General features: G+C 38.4%; 1 protein-coding gene and 1 non-coding gene across 2 annotated transcripts in view; both read left to right on the forward strand.

Moving 5' to 3' along the window:
* The window catches only part of LOC120780145, a 301,454-nt gene that overhangs the window by 76,875 nt on the left and 203,586 nt on the right, over nt 1-20,993 (forward strand). The window lies entirely within an intron of this gene.
* Nucleotides 14,464-14,667, forward strand: LOC120780152. Its single transcript, XR_005705823.1, has one exon. It is a non-coding gene; the product is annotated as a small nucleolar RNA U3 (small nucleolar RNA).

A 20,993-nucleotide genomic window follows, 5' to 3' on the forward strand; every position in this document is an offset into this window, starting at 1 on the left:
GAACGATTAAAATAATTTACAAATCAAAATATTGAAAAACAAAACAAAAAAAAAAAATGTTACTCTTTTGAATTATCAAATTTTCTGACTTTTCTTCATGAAAAGTATAATTTATTTTTATTTCTAAACCTTGATCCACAACGATCAGCCTCTGAAAATTTCATCAAGATTAGTTCAGCCGTTCTCTTAGCGTTACTAACAAACAAACATTCATTCGTTTGTATGGGAAAAAGAAAAGGGCTGTTTTTAGGGGTTTTCCGGCAATTATTCGAATTTTTTTTCTCCGTAAAAACCATCCTTGAACTTCAACGAACATTTAAAGAAAAATTATGAAATTTGGTTCAGTCGTATGAAAGTTATGAGCGTACATAGGTTTGGCGATTCATTTTTGTTTATATAGATTGGCCAATATGTAGTTATTTTATTTTATTATCGAACATCCGACAGATTTTACTTTAGCATATTGATATTATGGCATGTTAATAGTAAGTCGGTTTGCCCAAAATAGTTGAAATCGGGTCAAAATACTACTCGGACTCTAATACCTAATATAAAATTTGTATACCCTGAACAGGCTATATTAAGTTTGTCAAGAAGTTTGTAACACCCAGAAGGAAACGTGGGAGACCCTATAAAGTATATATATAAATGATCTGTCTGTCCCTCTGTCTGCCAGTATATATACGAGCTAGTCCCTCCGTTTTTAAGATATCGTTTATAAATTTTGTAAACGTCCTTTTCTCTTCAAGAAGCTGCTCATTTGTCGGAACTGCCGATATCGAACTAGTATAACATATAGCTGCCATACAAACTGAACGATCGGAATCAAGTTCTTGTATGGAAAACTTTCACATTTGACAATGTATATTCACGAAATTTGGCACAGATTATTTTCTAAGATAATAATGTAATATACGAAGAAATTGTTCAGATCGGTTAACTATAGCATATAGCTGCCATACAAACTTAATGATCGGAATCAAATGCTTGCATGGGAAACTTTTCGGCTTGGGATCGGCTCACTATAGCATATAGTTCAGCAAAAGCATATGATATTACAGAGTTGTATTGATTAGTACAAAGGGTCTCTGTTTCTTTGCTTCAACACTTTTCCTGAACGACACTTTTTTGTAATAAATATTCATAAATTTTTGCATACAATTTGCAATTTAATCTTGCCATTTTCTAAATGCTGCCGAATAAATTTACCTTTTATGTCCACCTGTTTCGTACAAGGTGCATATGAGTTGTTCAAGGTCACTTTTATAGCACTTTTATTGTCACAATAAAGTATCATACCTTTTACCATAGCTGATCTCAATTCAGACTGTAGACGTATTAACCAAGTTTCTTCCTGAATTGCTGATGTCATGGCCATGAATTCGGCCTCTGTCGATGATAAAGCAGTAGTACTGCCGTCGTGTGCACCAGGATATCGGACCAACCTGAACCTTAAACATATAGCCCGTCGTAGATCGTCTTTCGGCATCATCACTAGCCAAATCTGCGTCACAGTATCCAGGGACATCATTTACTTCCCTGCTATACACAATCGCGCCATCAATGGTACCTTTTAAATAACGCATTACACGTTTTACCGCAACCCAGTGTGGTTTTCCAGGGTTTGTTGAAAAACGACTCAGTAGATTAACAAGTAGATTAACAAGCAACCAACAGCCTGCATAAACGGTATTTTTGACATTTCATCCTGCTCTGTTTCATCTGTTGAACACATTTTATTACTCCGACGTAGATTTAAGAGAGAATGGTTAAGAATGATGTTTAAATATATAACTATAAACCCGAGAAATTTTCCATTAATCAGTTATTTGTTTCCTTACCAAAAACATCGATTTTTTAAAGCCTCTCAAGCAGGCTTCTCCCTTAAGTCGATTGTCGCAACGGGATTGCTGCTAGACATTTTGGAACAGTTCAGCATATCGGAGATACATTATTAGATTGATTTATTTCTATAGTACCCTTTGTAGTATTCCCAGTAATACACATACCAAGTACAGAGGATACTTCACCAAGATATTTCATGTGAAATTCTGATGAAAGTTGTTTCTTCAACGTTTTTTTCTCGTCGCTTGAAAACAATACAACATCGTCAACATACACAGCTACAAATAACTTCGAATTACCCTTTATTTTATAATAATAAACACATTGATCTACATTGCTTCGTAAAAGACCTCAGCTCACAATCGACTGGACTGCTTCAGTCCATATAAGGATTTCAACAGCTTACACATACGCACCATATATATTTCATCATTTTACTCAGCATTGAGAAATGCTGTTACAGCATCCATTTGATGTACTAACAAGTCTTTCCGTGAAGCTAACACCAATAAAAATCATAATGACGTGCATCGAACTACAGGTTGGATTTGTTGTTTGTTCATAATCAACACCTTTTTTTTTATTATATCCGTTGATCACTAATCTAGCCTTACGTCGTATCACTTCACCATTACCATTCATTTTGGTTCTGAATACCCACCTAGATTTAATGGCTTTCTTACCAACAGGTAATTGTACTAAACACCATGTTTTTTTCGAATGGAGAAAGTCTATTTCATCTTTAACTGCAACTCTTTACTCATCTGGATTTTCATTAGCGTCGTATATCTCATACAGCTCAACGTTCCATCGAATGCGATATTCGACGTGGCCAATGCGCAAAGGACCATAAATCTTTCGCAGAACTTTTCTCTCGAAAACTTGCAACAACGACTCATCAGTTGTTGTCATCGTCCAGGCCTCTGCACAATATAGCAGGACGTGAATTATTAGTGCCTTATAGAGTTTGGTTTTTGTTCGTCGAGAGAGGACTTTGTTTCTCAATTGCCTACTCAGTCCGAAGTAGCACGTGTTAGCAAAAGTTATCCTGCGTTGGAATTCCAGGCTGACATTGTTGGTGGTGTTTACGCTGGTTCCAAGATGGATGAAATTATCTACGACTTCAAAGTTCTGAGTGTCAACAGTGACATGAGAACCAAGTCGCGACAGGAGATATCTCATCTTGCCCTCGTTCACTGCCAGAAACATTTGTTTTGCTTCCTTGCCACGTCTGGAGAAAGCAATATCATCGGCATACCCCAGCAGCTGTACACTCTGATAAAAGATTGTGCCTGTTTGGTTAAGTTCTGGAGCTCGAATTATTTTCTCCAGCAACAGATTGAAGAAGTCGCACGATAGGGAGTCGCTTTGTCTGAAACCTCGTTTGGTATCGAACGGCTCGGAGCAGTCCTTCCCGATCCTTACGAAGCTTTTGGTGTTGCTCAACGTCAGTTTACACAGCCGTATTAGTTTTGCGTAGATACCAAATTCAGACATCGCGGCATAAAGGCAGCTCCTTTTCGTGGTGTCGAAAGCAGCTTTGAAATCGACGAAGAGGTGGTGTGTGTCGATTCCCCTTCACGAGTCTTTTCCAAGATATGGCGTATGGTGAATATCTGGTCGGTTGTTGATTTGCAAGGTCTAAAGCCACACTGATAAGGTCCAATCGGTTTGTTGACGGTGGGCTTTAATCTTTCATACAATACGCTCGATAGAACCTTATACGCGATGTTGAACCCTCCTCAACGTTAGTACGCGCAGATTGTGGGGTCTCCCTTTTTGTGGATTGTGCATAGCACGCTTGAATTCCAATCGTTGGGCATGCTTTCATCAGGGTATATTTTACAAAGAAGCTGATGCATGCTCCTTATCAGTTCTTCGCCACCGTGTTTGAATAGCTCGACCGGCAATCCATCGGCCCCCGCCGCTTTGTTGTTCTTCAGACGGGTAATTGCTATTCAAACCTCTTCATGGTCGGGCAATGGAACGTCTGCTCCATCGTCATCGATTGGGGAATCGGGTTCGCCTTCTCCTGGCGTTGTACGTTCACTGCCATTCAGCAGGCTGGAGAAGTGTTCCCTCCATAATTTAAGTATGCTCTGGACATCGGTGACTAGATCACCCCTTTGGAGGTTCTACAACAGTATGCTCCGGTCTTGAAACCTTCTGTAAGCCGCCGCATTTTTTCATAGAATTTTCGAGCGTTACCCCTGTCGGCCAGCTTATCAGGTGTATACGGTGATGTTTTTTGATGTATAATTCCTTCTGAATCACAAAATTTTTAAAAATTTTCATTCACATACTCCGTGCCATTGTCCGACACCTCTATTGTGTGCAAACACTGATTTTCGATCATTTTTTTTAATTTTACAAATTCAGCAAACACTTCTGATTTGTGCTTGATTGGCACCACAAACAGCTAATGCGAAAAATCATCCACGTATGTCAACAGGATTTTGCCGAAAATGAACCCATTACATCTGAATGTATTAAATCAAGAAAGTTTTCTGCCCGAGTAACACTGTTTTTAATACGTTTCACACAAACTACGCATTTCTCCGTATTAATTTTTCCACAGTTTATACCATCAGAAGTACATTTTACTTTCTTCAAATATTTTGTGCCACAAATTATAATCCTCACGAGTATAATGCATTTTGACAATATTTGTATAAAAATTGTACTCAATGTTACAATTTAAACGATACAAATCATTTACAACATTTGCGGTGGCACTTTTCGTCATTTGTCGTACCGATAACAAATTCGCACATAACTCCACAAATACTCAACCTTTTTTTACAACAGCCTTTGTTTTTATTTTATTAGCAAGTAAGCATCTATTCACTTCACCTTTTGAGTTAACTTTAATTACTTCATTAGATATTTGCAGTTAGATTGCCTTTATTTTCCATCGGGACTTCATTTTCAATCATTTCATGATTTTTTGTCATATGTGAAGTAGCACCCGAATCAACAAACCATTCATCTTTATTACGAATGGACTGAGAAATCAAAGATGCGAAAAGAACATTTTTGTTTTTTGTATTTGTATAATTTTGTTTAGTCTTATTAGTACATGGACGAGTGAAATGACCAATTTTCTTCCAAGAATGTCATCGAAACATATTAGAATTCACTTTCGAATTTGATTTTTCTTTCGAATATGTGTACATACATAGTACATTTTCACCACTCTTATTTGACCTATCAAATCTTGCATTTTGCAACAGAATATTTTTTACACTATCGATGGTGAGTTTCTCTTTTGTATTTTCACCGGCAAGTACGAATGAGCGAAATTCGTCCGATAGATCTGCTAACATTAATGAAACTGTCAGTTCATCGTCTATATCGTCTGACTTTAAGTGACGTCATCACAACAGCATTCACATATTCTTGCACTGATACATAGTCACTAAGCTTGCACTGCACTAATTGTTTTAAAAATTCAACTTAACGGGTAAGATCCGTGTCTTCGTGCAGAGAACAATGCATTCCACGCTTGATATGCCGTTTCAGCTGTGGCAATATGAGAAAAGTTATTAGGTTCAATCATTAAGATTATTTCAGCCAATGCACGCTCATTACATTCTTTATCCTTGTCCGAAATTTCTGCCAGTAGCTCTTTTTCAATTACCCTCCAGCAGTTTTTTATCACAAGATATAATTTCGGGTGGCGCTTCCAAAAATCAAGCTACCGCGTTTGTCGCCATTTTCTTCGAGCAACAAAATTCGAGACTATTTGGTTAAAAATAATCAATTCGCGTTTAACAGATACAAAAATATTTAGTTTACACGATTTCCGAAATATTTTCTATAATATTTTGTGTCTTAGGCCCATAACCTATTAGAGTTGTGATATATTTTTACACAGTGGAATAAAACAATCTGCTTAGCGTGAAATACAAAACAAAGAGAGAGAGGACATATTTATTCATTAATTCAGCATAAACATATGATATTACAGAGTTGTATTTCTTAGTACAAAGGCTAGCTCTTTCTTTACTTCAACAATAACACTGCGTGAAAATTTGCATACGAATGTACCGTATATCGGAGATATCGGCGAATTCTCCAGAATCAACAAATGGCTCCGCTGCTCCACGAAAAACTACTAGCAGCACCCGTTTAAGTATTAAAGGTTGCCTTAATTCATAGTCAATTGTACCTTTACATAATTACAGGAGGACGATTAGCCTTAATGCCGGTCGGATTCATATTTGGCCGAGTATATTTTGTCGTCCTAACGCACCGTTGCCAGATATACCACACACCCGCTCATAACTGGCAGCGCTTGCAAAGGAAAATGTAAGCATGTATGGGTTATAGTTGAACATAGCCGTAATGAGAGTTTACCACCCGGTGGTGAATTGGTCGCATTACCGCTACTCACTCTGGCAGCGATTGTCTTGTCCACATCATTACGATAGTATACAATGGAGAAAGCTTGACGAAGGACGAAATATATGTAAATTAAAAACCGCTGTAACCGTCCAGTAAAAAAGGTGGTAAGGCTATTCGCAATACAAGAGGAAATTCTGAAATGCGGGGGTTCAGCCGGCAGAATGTTTGCATTCAGGTATATACATATGTATGTATGTCAACAACGTACTGTACTATTCCTGAAACATAAGTAGTTTACGTATATATGTACATATGTTAAATATAAGTGCATCCACTTATTAAACCCTATATAAACTGCAAGGCCCATTGGTGTACAGTTATTACTACTTTTTTGTTGCACTATTTGATAAACATACATATAATTGCCGCTTTTACAGATGTTCGTCTGTTCTAAACATACAGCTGTGAAGACAGATGAAAAATCAACAATCAGGATTACGAGACGAGTTGAAATCCGAGTGACTGTTTTTCTGTCCGTTCGTCGGTGTAAGCTGTAACTTGAGCAAAAATTAACATATCTTGATGAAGCTTAATACACATTTTCCATGACTAAAAAGTATGGCGGAGCCCGTAGGTGGCGTAATCGTAACATTGCTACGCCCACAAAACGCCATTAAAGGAAAGAATTAATATATCGAACTGTAATTTGTCACAGGGGATCAGGCAGTAGCAAGGAGAGCTGAAAATTTTGAAAAAGCGGGCGTGGTCCCGCTTTTTAAAAGGTATAATGTACATATCTCCCTAACCCCTAAAGCTATAATAGCCAAATTAGCTCAGAATAATTAGAAACGACTAAAAGCGTTATCAATAAATTATATATACCAAAGTGATCAAGGTGACGAGTACAGTTGAAATCCGGATGTCTGTCTGTCCGTCCGTCCGTCCGTCCGTGCAAGCTGTAACTTGAGTAAAAATTGAGATATCATGATGAAACTTGGTACACGTATTCCTTGGCTCCATAAGAAGGTTAAGTTCGAAGATGGGCAAAATCGGCAAACTGCCACGCCCACAAAATGGCGGAAACCGAAAAGCTATAAAGTGTCATAACTAGGCCATAAATAAAGATATTAAAGTGAAATTTGGCACAAAGGATCGCATTAGGGAGGGGCATATTCGGACGTAATTTTTTTGGAAAAGTGGGCGTGGCCCCGGCCCCTACTAAGTTTTTTGTACATATCTCGGAAACTACTATAGCTATGTCAACCAAACTCTATAAGTCGTTTCCTTCAGGCACTTCCATATACAGTTCAAAAATGGAAGAAATCGGAACGCCCACCTCCTATACAAAGGTTATGTTGAAAATCACTAAAAGTGCGTTAACCGACTAACAAAAAATGTCAGAAACACTAAATTTTACGGAAGAAATGGCAGAAGGAAGCTGCACCCAGGCTTTTTTTTTTTAAATTGAAAATAGGCGTGGCATCGCCCACTTATGGACCAAAAACCATATCTCCGGAACTACTATACCGATTTCAATGAAATTCGTTATATAATATTTTCTTAACACCCTGATGACATGTACAAAATATGGGTCAAATCGGTTCACAACCACGCCTTCTTCCAATATAACGCTATTTTGAATTCCATCTGATGCCTTCTCTGTATAATATATACATTAGGAACCAATGATGATAGCGGAATAAAGCTTTACACAAATAAGGTATTTGAAAAATATGTAAATGACTGATAATGAAATCTCGATTATCACTTTATCGTGCGAGAGTATAAAATGTTCGGTGACACCCGAACTCAGCCCTTCCTTACTTGTTTATTAATATCTTTTCACGACCGATCGACACAAGACGTTTTTGAGCGATCGACAAATTGTGCGAAATCCAACGTAAAAAAATGTTTCCTAAAATTAGCTGCTGCTGCAATATTAAATGTATGTATGCTAGTCCCACTAATTCATTTAGTTGTCTCAATCCCTTGATGGGTCACATGACGACCGTGCAATATCAGTTTGCGCAGACCGCGAGTGGATTCACCATACCATCGGTAAACACTGGTTCATAATTCATCATCAAAAAGTGAACTAAGTTCATCTATGCACTCTTGATAAGTTAATCCATGTCGAAAGATGTAAAAAATAAGATCTCGAGAAGGTTTGCGAATAAATCCCATTTTTGGTCGAGAAGAATATTATAAGTTACTGTAAACAAACGCTGGTATGTCAAAACATTCTAAGGCATACCATCAAAAATTTCAAACTTTACGATTAAATTCTGAGTTTGCGGATTACAGTGTTAGTGTTGCTAAATCCCGAAATATATGAGGCAACCTACGTAACAAGTAACACATATAAAATAAATTTTCTTAATTAGAAATTGTATATATTAATATACATTTATTGTTTTATTACCTCTTCCTTAAAAACTGGTATCGGTATTGATGTACCATTCAAATGCCGTTTTATGTGAAAAAAAAAGATTGTACTAAGTCTGAAAATTGTAGTTCAAAATAAAGATACAAATACTTTCATTATAACTGCACTGTGGAGATAGCATAGGCAAATGCCCCTACAATTTGAGTACCCGGAAATGAAATTGAATATTTCACAATAAAGAGGAAACCAAAGCATCAAGCAGTCGCTTTTTATATCAATTACGTGAGCATGTCCAAATACTGTAATTAACGCTCCAACTATTTCTGAAAAAGACACCTGGTTTCATTTAAATAAGTTAAAATCAAAGGATTTGCTTGGATTTATGAACCATGAACCATGGGGTTTAACGGAACATAAACATAATCATACGTATGTTATTTACACTGACTTTAGCAAAGATTTCGATAAAGTAAATCTTTCGACCCTCGTACACAAACTTGATCTTCTTGTTTTTCCATCGTTGATAATTCTTATCTTAATACTAGAATACAACGAGTGATATTTAATAAAACTGTTTCAGATGCAAATAATGTATCTTCAGGTGTTCCGTCATCTTCGCAGGATTCTATTCTATACTGAGGGTACTTCATGTTGAAATCTTATAGATGAAATTTAAAACGCAAGGAACTCATAATTTTAATTCTCAATCCTGCCCATTAGATTTATCTGACTCCTCTTCTTCTTCTTTAGTGGCGCGCCAGTCGTTTTTTCTTTTCGCTACGTGGCGCCAATTGGATATTCCAAGCGAAGTCAGGTCCTTCTCCACTTGGTCCTTCCAACGAAGTGGAGTTCTTCCTCTTCCTCTGCTTCCCCCGGCGGGTACTGCGTCGAATACTTGCAGAACTGGAGTGTTTTCGCCTATCCGGTCAACATGACCTTGCCAGCGTAGCCGCTGTCTTTTAATTCGCTGAACTATGTCGATGTCGTCGTATATCTCGTACAGCTCATCATTTCATCGAGTGCGATATTCGCCGTGGCCAACGCGCAAAGGACCATAAGTCTTATGCAGAACTTTTCTCTCGAAAACTCGCAACGTCAACTCGTTCGTTGTTGACATCGTCCAGGCCTCTGCACCATATAGCAGGACGGGAATAATGAGTGACTTATAGAGTTTGATTTTTTGTTTGTCGAGAGAGGACTTTGCTTCTCAATTGCATGCTCAGTCCGAAGTAGCACCTGTTGGCAAGAGTTATTCTGCGTTGAATTTCTGGGCTGACATTGTTGGTGGTGTTTACGCTAGTTCCAATATAGACGAAATTATCTACAACTTCCCTGTGCCACTTATGGAGCACCTGTTTGGTGGGAGGCAGCCACGACTGTCTGGGGGTCTCAAAAACTCCTCTCAATTCAGCGTTGCATGATGCTTGCTTTTTTGCCTGTATGTCGCACCGTCTCAACGGATGCGATGCACGTCTTGTTAGGTGCACCCCCTCTTGACCTGATTGTCATACAGCGTGCTGTTGCATTCAGGTTAAGAAGGGGCTTGAGTGGGTCATTGCTGCGGAATGACTGGATTTCCGACGATGATCTAAAGAGGGAGGGATATCTAGGGAGCAAGAGGCTCTTAGATGATAGGGTTAGATGTAGGTGGCAAGAACGTTGGGACAATAGTCCTAACGGCAGAGTGACGTACGAGTACATTCGGGACGTGGGGTTCGTTGAGGATAACCCAGACTTCAGATTTTGTCTGAGTCTGGGTTTCCTGCTTACGGGGCATGGGCCTTTGAATGCATTTTTGTATCAGAGGCACCTTTCGGATACGTCGGGGTGTTTTTGTGGGGCGGGGTCAGAGAATTGGACGCATTTAATTGCGGAGTGTCCGATGTCCAACCCCTGGCCACCAGTCCAGAGCCGTATGGAAGCTCAATTGGTAGTAGTTTCGGCTACGAGCTATGACCGGAGACTTAACTCTGGTACCAGGGGAGCAGGAGCCCTTGGAGGTAACTCCATCCTGCTCATGCGGACTGGCCCCTCGGGGAGTATCGTGGTGGTTGTGGTTGAAACCCAAATGCGGGAAGAACTGACTTTGTCAGTTGAATGTGGAGTTGCATTGCAACCGGGTGCCGGACCCAAAGCACGGCAGAGGTTTTAGATGGGCCTCGAACCCTACCAAGGTGGTTAGTGTGTCCATTCCACACTGCCAATTGGTACTGAAAATGCTTAGCATTCTCAGTGCGCTGATCAACTCATTGATTTGATCCGCTGTGCTTTTGAGCGCCGTGGAGTAAGGCTGTCGTCAGCAGGTACCCACGTAAAACACACCGGACGTTGTCAACAGTGACGCGAGTGCCAAGTCGCGAGTGTGACGACTGTTTGTTTGATGACAGGAGATATTTCGTCTAGCCCTCTTTCACTGCCAGACCCATTTCTTTTGCTTCCTTGTCCAGCCTGGAAAAAGCAGAACTAACGGCGCGGTTGTTGAGGCCGATGATATCAATACCTTGTTTATTTTCTCTTTCTCTTCTAATGTGGATTATTCACAATGCGTAACCAGCTGTCAAAATTGCTTGACTGCAGCTCAAGAAATAATGAATTATTTTTTAGGAAATTTGAGTCGATTAATTTCTTTAGTTTGTGAACATTGCAAAGCATTCAAAAATGAATCGCCGGGATTATGTTGTGCTAATGGAGAAGTGAAATTATCGGCACCAAACTCACTTTCAGAGGCTTTGAGCTTTTTAGTTTTAGGAGTTACACCTGAGTCATTTTAATGTCAAAATGTTAAAACCATTGAATTCTGAGTGAAAACAACATCAAATCTATTGCGATATATTTTATTTTATATTTCGTTTAGTTGTTTTATTGTAGGATATGAAACATATAAAACGATTAGCGCAATGAATTATTATGAATTATTACGGCCGACTTGATTTCTTTATTACGTTTACGTGCATTCCACAATGGACTGAGATTAAAGATCTCTTATTTAAAGGACAATCGCCAACAGATCGTCACGACCTAACAGCACGTTCTTATACTCAAACAAAAATTGAAAGCACTAATGGATTACATCATAAAAACTCATGTTTTTGGTGAGGTGCGTTTTTGGATGTACTTTATAGAGTGGCAGAAACGCGGTTTGCCTCAGGCTCATATTTTGATTTGGTTGGAGAATGAAATAACACCGGATGAAGTTGTTGATATCATTTCGGCAATTCTCGATGCAATGACGGATCCTGAATTGATTGATGTCGTAGTCAAAAACATGATACATGGCTCGTGTGGAGAGTTTAATGTTCATGCGCCACACTAGTGGATGGGATGTGTAAGAAACGATATCTAAGAGTTTTGGTTTCCGACACTGTTACTGGGAGTAACGGTTTTCCGTTATATCGTCGCCGATCAACTGAAGACAATGGTAGATCAACAGTGATTAAAGTAAGGAATCATGTTATTGAAGTACACAATCGTTGGATAGTGCTAATTTTGTTGTGTAAAGGTCCGTACACAGCTATGAAGTAATTGCTCAAGAAAAAAAAAATTATTTCTTCAAGTAATTTTGACAGCTGGTTACGCATTGTGAATGATCCACATTAGAAGAGCAAGAGAGAATAAACAAGCTTTGTGTGTAATATGTATGAATGCATGTGTATAGTAACATATGTAAATATTTTCATCGCGATTTAAGGAATGTGGATAAAGATTGGTAGATTTTATACATAATTTCAAATTGAACTATACTTCATATTAATGGCTTTAACTAATTTAGGACTAGATTTCCTTAGAGCTGGATACTACCGCAAAAAATTTTATATATATATTATGCATAATCTTTTCAATCAGGAATTACAACGTGAACATCAGCATGACGCCAATAAATTGAATTTTTGAAGTTATACTTCTTATACGAGTTCGGAAAAGGTTGCGATAGATTCAGGTTGCGCAACCTTGCTGCTCAATATGAATCTACGCAACCTTGTCTGCGAAGATGTTCGAGCAGCAAGCGAAGCGGTGACAATCGGCGATCGTTTGTTCGTTTCTTTCGGCACAGCTCGGCTTTTCTACTAACAACACAATGTTGCCATGCTTATGCTGTTGTTGTTTTTGTATAACAATGTTTCAATTTTTGGTTGGTGTCATATTCAATTATAAATAAATTCTGCTGGGATTCGAACCTACGTGCTCGTCGTAACTTTTCAAGCGCTTACCACCAACACCACCATTGACACTTGTATTGCGTTGTCCTAATTATGGTTTGGTTATGCTTCTTCTTCTTAATTGGCGTAGAAACCGCTTAAGCGATTATAGCCGAGTTAACAACAGCGCGCCAGTCGTTTCTTCTTTTCGCTACGTGGCGCCAATTGGATATTCCAAGCGAAGCCAGGTCCTTCTCCACTTGGTCCTTCCAACGGAGTGGAGGTCTTCCTCTTCCTCTGCTTCCCCCGGCGGGTACTGCGTCGAATATTTTCAGAGCTGGAGTGTTTTCGTCCATCCGGACAACATGACCTAGCCAGCGTAGCCGCTGTCTTTTAATTCGCTGAACTATGTCGATGTCGTCGCATATCTCGTACAGCTCATCGTTCCATCGAATGCGGTATTCGCCGTGGCTAACGCGCAAAGGACCATAAATCTTTCGCAGAACTTTTCTCTCGAAAACTCGCAACGTCGACTCATCCGTTGTTGACATCGTCAAGACTCTGCACCATACAGCAGGACGGGAATTATGGTGACTTATAGAGTTTGGTTTTTGTTTGTCGAGAGAGGACTTTGCTTCTCAATTGCCTACTCAGTCCGAAGTAGCACCTGTTGGCAAGAGTTATCCTGCGTTGGATTTTCTAGGCTGACGTTGTTGGTGGTGTTTACGCTGGTTCCAAGATAGACGAAATTATCTACGACTTCAAAGTTATGACTGTCAACAGTGACGTGAGAGCCAAGTCGCGAATGCGACGACTGTTTGTTTGATGACAGGAGATATTTCGTCTTGCCCTCGTTCACTGCCAGACCCATTTTCTGTGCTTCCTTGTCCAGCCTGGAGAAAGCAGAACTAACGGCGCGGGTGTTGAGGCCGATGATATCAATATCATCGGCATACGCCAACAGCTGTACACTCTTATAGAAGATGGTACCTTCTCTATTTAGTTCTGCGGCTCGAACTATTTTCTCCAAAAGCAGGTTGAAAAAGTCGCACGATAGGGAATCGCCATGTCTGAAACCTCGTTTGGTATCGAACGGCTCGGAGAGGTCCTTCCCGATCCTGACGGAGCTTTTGGTGTTACTCAACGTCAGTTTACACAGCCGTATTAGTTTTGCGGGGATACCAAATTCAGACATCGCGGCATAGAGGCAGCTCCTTTTCGTGCTGTCGAAAGCAGCTTTGAAATCGTATCAAAAGGGGGGTCTCTCATCCGAGGCTGGTTGTAGCTCTTCACTGGGGGTGTTTTTTATGTGGCGGGTCCCAAACCCAGCGCACAACCCTTGTAGGGAATGTTTCGCCTTCTCACTTTAGCTCGACTTCGAACGGATGTTCTTAGGCTACCCAGAGGATACTTGGTCAAAGACCGGAAGTAGTGAGCTGCTTGAGCCATGTGTAAAAGAATCGTTTCTGGCCACTCCCAAGTGAATGGCGATCAGAGAACTTTCCTCACTTGCGTGAACTTCTACACATGACTCCATCCTCCTTTTGGTTTGCATGAAAGAAATATACAATGGATCGCCGATTGTTAGCTCTTTCCTTGCTGCTGCTGCGCATATGTACATATATTTGTATGCTTGTGCATTATTGATGTTATGCTTCTTTTTCTTTCGTTTGTCTTTCATTTCTGCGAATTCTCAACTAATTTGCGTATATTTTGGTTGAAATACTCTGCGTTGGCCGTTGAAAAATTAAGGCTATACTTTACATGATCATTTCTGTAGTTAGTCTTCATTTACATTTTTTTGGAAATCGACCCGCGATGACGAAGTATTTTCGTTTTATCTGACAGCGTGAGGTTAAGAAGTTCATTTCTAATTTTGTCTTGTGGCATATTAGAAATGATGTTTTTTCGAAAATCTTTCGCTTACAACGGATAAAACGACTTTTGAGTGGTGATTTTAATGAATAGATTCCTTTTGGTTGAAATGCTCTGCGTTGGCCGTTGAAAAGTTAAGACTATACTTCTCAGGATCATTCATTCCTTTCATTTCTTCAAAGAAATTAATGACCTTTAGAAATATGAGTATTTGTATTATTTCGTTGTCATTTCCATATTCGTAGCAATAGAATTTCTATAGCATAAGTAAAGTAATGACCGCCGATTGTCACCCCTTGCCGCTGTAGCAGCTTCGCCTACAAACATGCGTAAATATGTATGTATGTATACGTATGATCTTGAATACATATCGACGCAGATTTTTGCGAGAACCACCAGAAAGTTGTGCAATTTATGATTTTTAGCTTTTGCCATCGTCGCGAAAAGACGACTTGTTGGCAAAGGCATGCTCGGGGAGATGTTACGGCCTCTGTTTTTATGAATGAAGCGAGATCGATTGTGGAATTTGCGCCTGCGTTCATGAATGAAATCGTTTTTGTTGTAAAATGTACTACACTTGTTCTTCGCCAATTTGGCTGCCATATTGTCTTGTGAAGATCAATTTTTTGTTGGTGACATATTCATATGTGTACGCATATGTATGTTTGTATGCTTGTGCATTATTTGTTTGGCAATGTATGCAAATATATGTACATATAAGTATATATGAATGTATGAACATGCAAGTCAATGCGCGCACATGTAATAAGTAGGTATATTGATAAGTGATGAAAATATGATTGCAGATACACAAGATAGGATAGAAGATGTATGCCTTTTAACATCGTATACTATACAAATAAATATTTTTCTTACAAATAGAAATTAAATTTATCACAGCAATATACATAATATACATATACATAATATTGCTGTGATAAATTTAATTTCTATTAGTAAGAAAAATATTTATTAGTGTAGTATATGATGTTAAAAGCAAACATTAAAAATTTATTCTGTCGAGATTCGAACCTGTGGTAGCATCTTGACTTTCCAAGCGCTTACCACCAACACCACCATTGACGCTTAGGTTGCGCTGACTTAAGTATGGTTTGGTTATGCATGTAAGAAACATACGATGGTTCTAATAATTTTGTTTAAGTATAGAAATCTGCTTTTGTAGAACATTTGCATTCGCAAACATACAGACAAATGTGCAAACGACTTTATATATGTATGTATGATTGTTTCGCATTTTGCTTCTACGCCGGTCAAATTTCTATTCAAAAATAGGCTGAAATGTGTGAGAAAATAAAAAAATATAGTTCAAAAGAACTAAAAACACGCTTTTAAAGCATATCAAACTAAAAAGTGAAAAATAATTCTTTGTTTAAACTAACAATAATAATGAAGGAAAAATTCCTGTATTATTGTGAGAAAAGCGTGGAATGCTCGAATTTTTCCTTCATTATTATTGTTAGTTTATACAAAGTATTATTTTTCACTTTTTAGTTTGATATGCGTCAAAAGGGTGTTTTTTTAGTTTTTTTAAACTATATTTATTTTTAATTTTTTAGTTTGATGTGAGAAACCCCAAATTTGTTAAAATATGAACTATGACATGTAGTATTGGTTAAGTAAATCGATAATTAGACAGCATTAAATATCTACTCGTAACCTTTCATTGACTAATTGTTATATTATATTATTTGCGACCAAATTCTATTGACGACTTTACGAATTATTATTTTTTAATCGAATCATTTCTTCTAAAGCTTCACTGCTACAGGGGGTTTTACCTGTCAACTTTGAACAGTCTAGTTCTTCAATTCGAATTCCGTCCAAAGATCTACAACGACTAAGTGCTTCATAAGCTTGTCCAGCAGCAAACAGTCGAGAACCCAGATAAATTACTGCGTGATCTACTGTACAACCTTGCATCTTATGAACGGTCGACGCCCAACTCAGTATTATTGGCAACATTCGTCTCTCAGCGCTTCGATAGCTGTATTTTGCTGGAAATTGTATCGATATTGGCTTAATTACGTGTTCACCATCTGAGCCGAAATTAATACGTACTGACGGGATGTCTTCTGCATATACTTGGTCCCTGCGAAAATTTCGCCAGATAATTTCTGTAACAAACCCCATATTTCCATTCACTAAACCTTTTGACACGTCAAAATTCGACCCTAACATCACTTTTGCTCAAACGAATATTTTTAATACATTAGGAAGACCTCCTGTTTTATTGATGTCATTCGGTATTACAGTATTTAAGTCCTTATTACCTAAATTTCGTGTAGCGTCAATGAGTTGGTCTTGTGCTTTAATCGTATAAATAACAGTCCCTTTATCTTGAAAGTTCTTCAGAACTTTTTCAATGTATAACAACTTGGTCGTTAGTAGGGTAAATCCTTAAAGCTTTCTCAATTGAGAATTCTTTAGTGGTATCTCTTGACACTTTTTCAAGAAGAACTTCAAGATGCCTCGACGTCAACTTTCCAACTCTTAAAGCATTAAGCACATCTATAAATGGCGTATCTTCTTGCTGACGCATGTTTTGTTGGAGTTCAACCACAAATGTGTAGCGGGTTTCATATGTTCTGGCTGTTGAAATACTTGATGTCTTCGGACAGGTGGTAACTGCATTAAATCACCAAAGAGTAAGACATTTATACCTCCAAAACAAGCGTCCTGTCTCTTTAGTTGGCGCAAACGAGAGTCGATCATGCAAAGCATTTCCTAAGGCACCATAGAAATTTCGTCTATGAACAGAAACTCAACGTTTTGCCATAACTGGCGCATCCCTCTTAAATAATTTCCTGTAAGAAGTGGCATGTTAATGATGACGCCATCTTTTTGTACTGGTAGTTTCAACAGGCTGTGTAGTGTAGAACCTCCGACCAACCGTGCTGCAACTCCAGTAAGAGCACCAACTTTCACGACCAATTTTCCATAACATCGGTTAACTTGGTTTTTCAATACATTAAAGAGAAAAGTTTTTCCGGTGCCTGATCCACCTGTGACGAAAATTTTCTCTCGTTTAATATCACCATTAAGTTGATTTTTAATACTCTCTGTAATGACAGTAAACAATTGTTTTTGATCAATATTCATAGCGTGCTGTGCTTTTTGAAATTGATCATTGCTCATTTCTGTGTCCGGTTATTCTTCTTCTATAACTTCAGGATTTATAATCTCTGGCTGTTCTAAAATTTCAAATGCATGTATCTGATTGAATGCATTTTCAAGCTGTTGGTCACGCTCTCGAAATTGGCGCATATACCTGCTCATTTCCTTCAAATGATTCTCTCGATGTAAAAACGCCTCTTTTGCATTATCGAAACCTTCAAGTAATTCAGTTTCCAAACGATAAGGCATATATTGAAGAAGTAATCTATAGAAAAAGTTGTCGGGATCTGATATTGCTATAAAATATGGCACCTTAACAACTGCGGGAACCTTTCTCACAACTATTTTGCTCTTATCTAATAGCGTAATGAGTGGACGACGTGTCTTACGAAATTCTTCATACGCGTCGTGATCAACACTTTGCTCAGTTTCGCTTACTTTTTTCGGATAGAATGGTTCAAACAACATTGCAAACTCTGTAAGACTCCTGTTTACAAAATCGTAATCGGAAGATTGTAACGGACGTTTTTGATATCTTTCAAAGATATTACTATAATAACCAGTTGCGTGCCCGTTTCTGTCGAATTGCAATACTCTGTAACGCTGTTCTGCCTTTCTTGTGTTCAGAAAAATGCAGCTTCGAGAACTGTCCCGTAATGGGATATGACAAAGTCTATATGCACATTCTGCAGCTGATACTTGTCGTTCATGAAGAATCTTCATACATATACTGAACAGTTTGCGTGAAAGATCAGTTTCTTCGCGTTGAATTTGCTATATTGCCTGCGCAATTCCAGAATCTATACCTGCAGGTTCTGCTTTCGATAGGTACTTTGCTATATATCGGGTGATTTTTTAAGAGCTTGATAACTTTTTTTAAAAAAAAAAACGCATAAAATTTGCAAAATCTCATCGGTTCTTTATTTGAAACGTTAGATTGGTTCATGACATTTACTTTTTGAAGATAATTTCATTTAAATGTTGACCGCGGCTGCGTCTTAGGTGGTCCATTCGGAAAGTCCAATTTTGGGCAACTTTTTCGAGCATTTTCAGGCCGGAATAGCCCGAATTTCTTCGGAAATGTTGTCTTCCAAAGCTGGAATAGTTGCTGGCTTATTTCTGTAGACTTTAGACTTGACGTAGCCCCACAAAAAATAGTCTAAAGGCGTTAAATCGCATGATCTTGGTGGCCAACTTACGGGTCCATTTCTTGAGATGAATTGTTCTCCGAAGTTTTCCCTCAAAATGGCCATAAAATCGCGAGCTGTGTGGCATGTAGCGCCATCTTGTTGAAACCACATGAGTCAACATTTAAATGAAATTATCTTCAAAAAGTAAATGTCATGAACCAATCTAACGTTTCAAATAAAGAACCGATGAGATTTTGCAAATTTTATGCGTTTTTTTTTAAAAAAAAGTTATCAAGCTCTTAAAAAATCACCCGATAGTACGCTATCGCTTCGTTTGATCCGCATGGCTGAATATCCATGTTGCCTGCCCATAGTCTTAGCAACTCTGGGTGGTAATTATTTACCCAAGCATCTTCCTTTCGACGCAAACAAACAAATTCTACCTCCGTTACGGAGAAAATCATCTGAAGAATGTGGCAAAATTCATGTCTCGTCACATTCTTAGCGTGGAAAGTTGAATCGGTATCTTATAGAAGTATTATTTTTCGAACAAGTTTGTGTATGCCGATGAATTTGACATTTTTTAACTAATTCATGAAGCTCTGGGTCTTCTTCTTCTGGAGGGTTTCTACAGCAACAATTACGATCCAGAAGAAGTTTCCCTTCTTCTGAGTCAAACTCGGGATGATTTTCGATCCAAATCACCATATGAAGGTGAGGACTGCCCCGATTCTGGAATTCAATGCGCCACCAATTATCCTTCACTTTTCCGCCAAACACATAATCATTATTTTTTATAAATTTCATTAGAGCATTTACTCTTAACATGAAATGTCGACTCAAAATTACTGAATACTTCTCGATAAGTCTTTGGGTCTCATAAATATCGAGAGTACTGGGATCAACATCAGCCCTACCATCGGCTATTAGCAAAGCCTTTCGTTGGTCTAGCCAGTTGCGATCATTTGAGCTAAATGTTACAAAGTATGTTGGAGGTCCTAAACATCTGATTTGAGCTAATAGTTCATTCAGAGCTGATCTCCAATAAGCTGCCGAACCTCTTAAATTTTTTACATAAATATGGACATCATCTATTGCTCCTTCTTGATTAACAATTTTTTTTCCGCATGCAGATATAGTGCTTTTGATTCTATAATATTCAAAGAAGGATAAGGCATAAAATAGATAGTCGTTACGTTGAAATCTTGTATCACTTCCCAAAATTCTAAACTGAAAGTAGTCTAACGCTGTAATATTTACAGGCCTTTGTTCTTAGAACCCGTTTTTTCCGTAAGGAAAGAAGAAGTACCAGGCAAATTCTTCTGCTTTCAGTTCATGTCCGATATTAACGATGTTGTCTTTTTTTTGCGGGTAATTTCGTGAAGGTTTCGTGAAAAAGGTAGTTCATCTTCCACATTGAGTTGCATTACATCAATCGGCGCCATCAAAGATGTCTGCAGTGGAATTAAATGATTAGGTAGTTCATGTTGAAAAGTAATCATTTCAGACGCAGCCGTTACTATCTCAATACTCTGCTGTATTTCTATCTCATCAGGCTCATCTGTTTCATATACAACATCAACGTAATCAAGAGTATACTGCACATTTTTGCTGCCTGTTGTACGTTTACAAATCCTCACAAACTCGTCTAAATTGTCGCATTCGATAATGCAGGCTTTTCCATTGTTATCCTTTGCTCTAGATCCCTTTTGACCACAAGAATGTGAGTTAGTGAAGTAATATTTGTTATCATAGTACATCACTCCGAATGATTGTCCATCTGTTATTATTATGCCGGCGCTATGTTCCATGAAATGTTCTTCCACCCCTTGACCAAGGGTGCGTCCGAAGTTTGTTTCATTATTCTTGTCGCTCAAGCTTCCATATATGCTTGGTTCATCGGCAAAAGTGATCTGAAACCGTTTGCCGAATGCGACTAAAACATCTTTTATTGCGTGGAAATTTCGCACCAGTAGGTATCCGTCGTCTTCAATACGATAGGCCATTAAATTTCGCTCCGTTTGAAATCTTATATTGCTGTAGATTTGGTCACCCGTTATCATATTCAGGTTGAGGTTTTTGTAAACCACTGTTGTGATGCAAGAATACTGGCTTTTAGGATGTTAGACAATGCCATCA

This window comes from Bactrocera tryoni, unplaced genomic scaffold, assembly GCF_016617805.1.
Source record: "Bactrocera tryoni isolate S06 unplaced genomic scaffold, CSIRO_BtryS06_freeze2 scaffold_190, whole genome shotgun sequence".
Lineage (NCBI taxonomy): Eukaryota > Metazoa > Arthropoda > Insecta > Diptera > Tephritidae > Bactrocera > Bactrocera tryoni.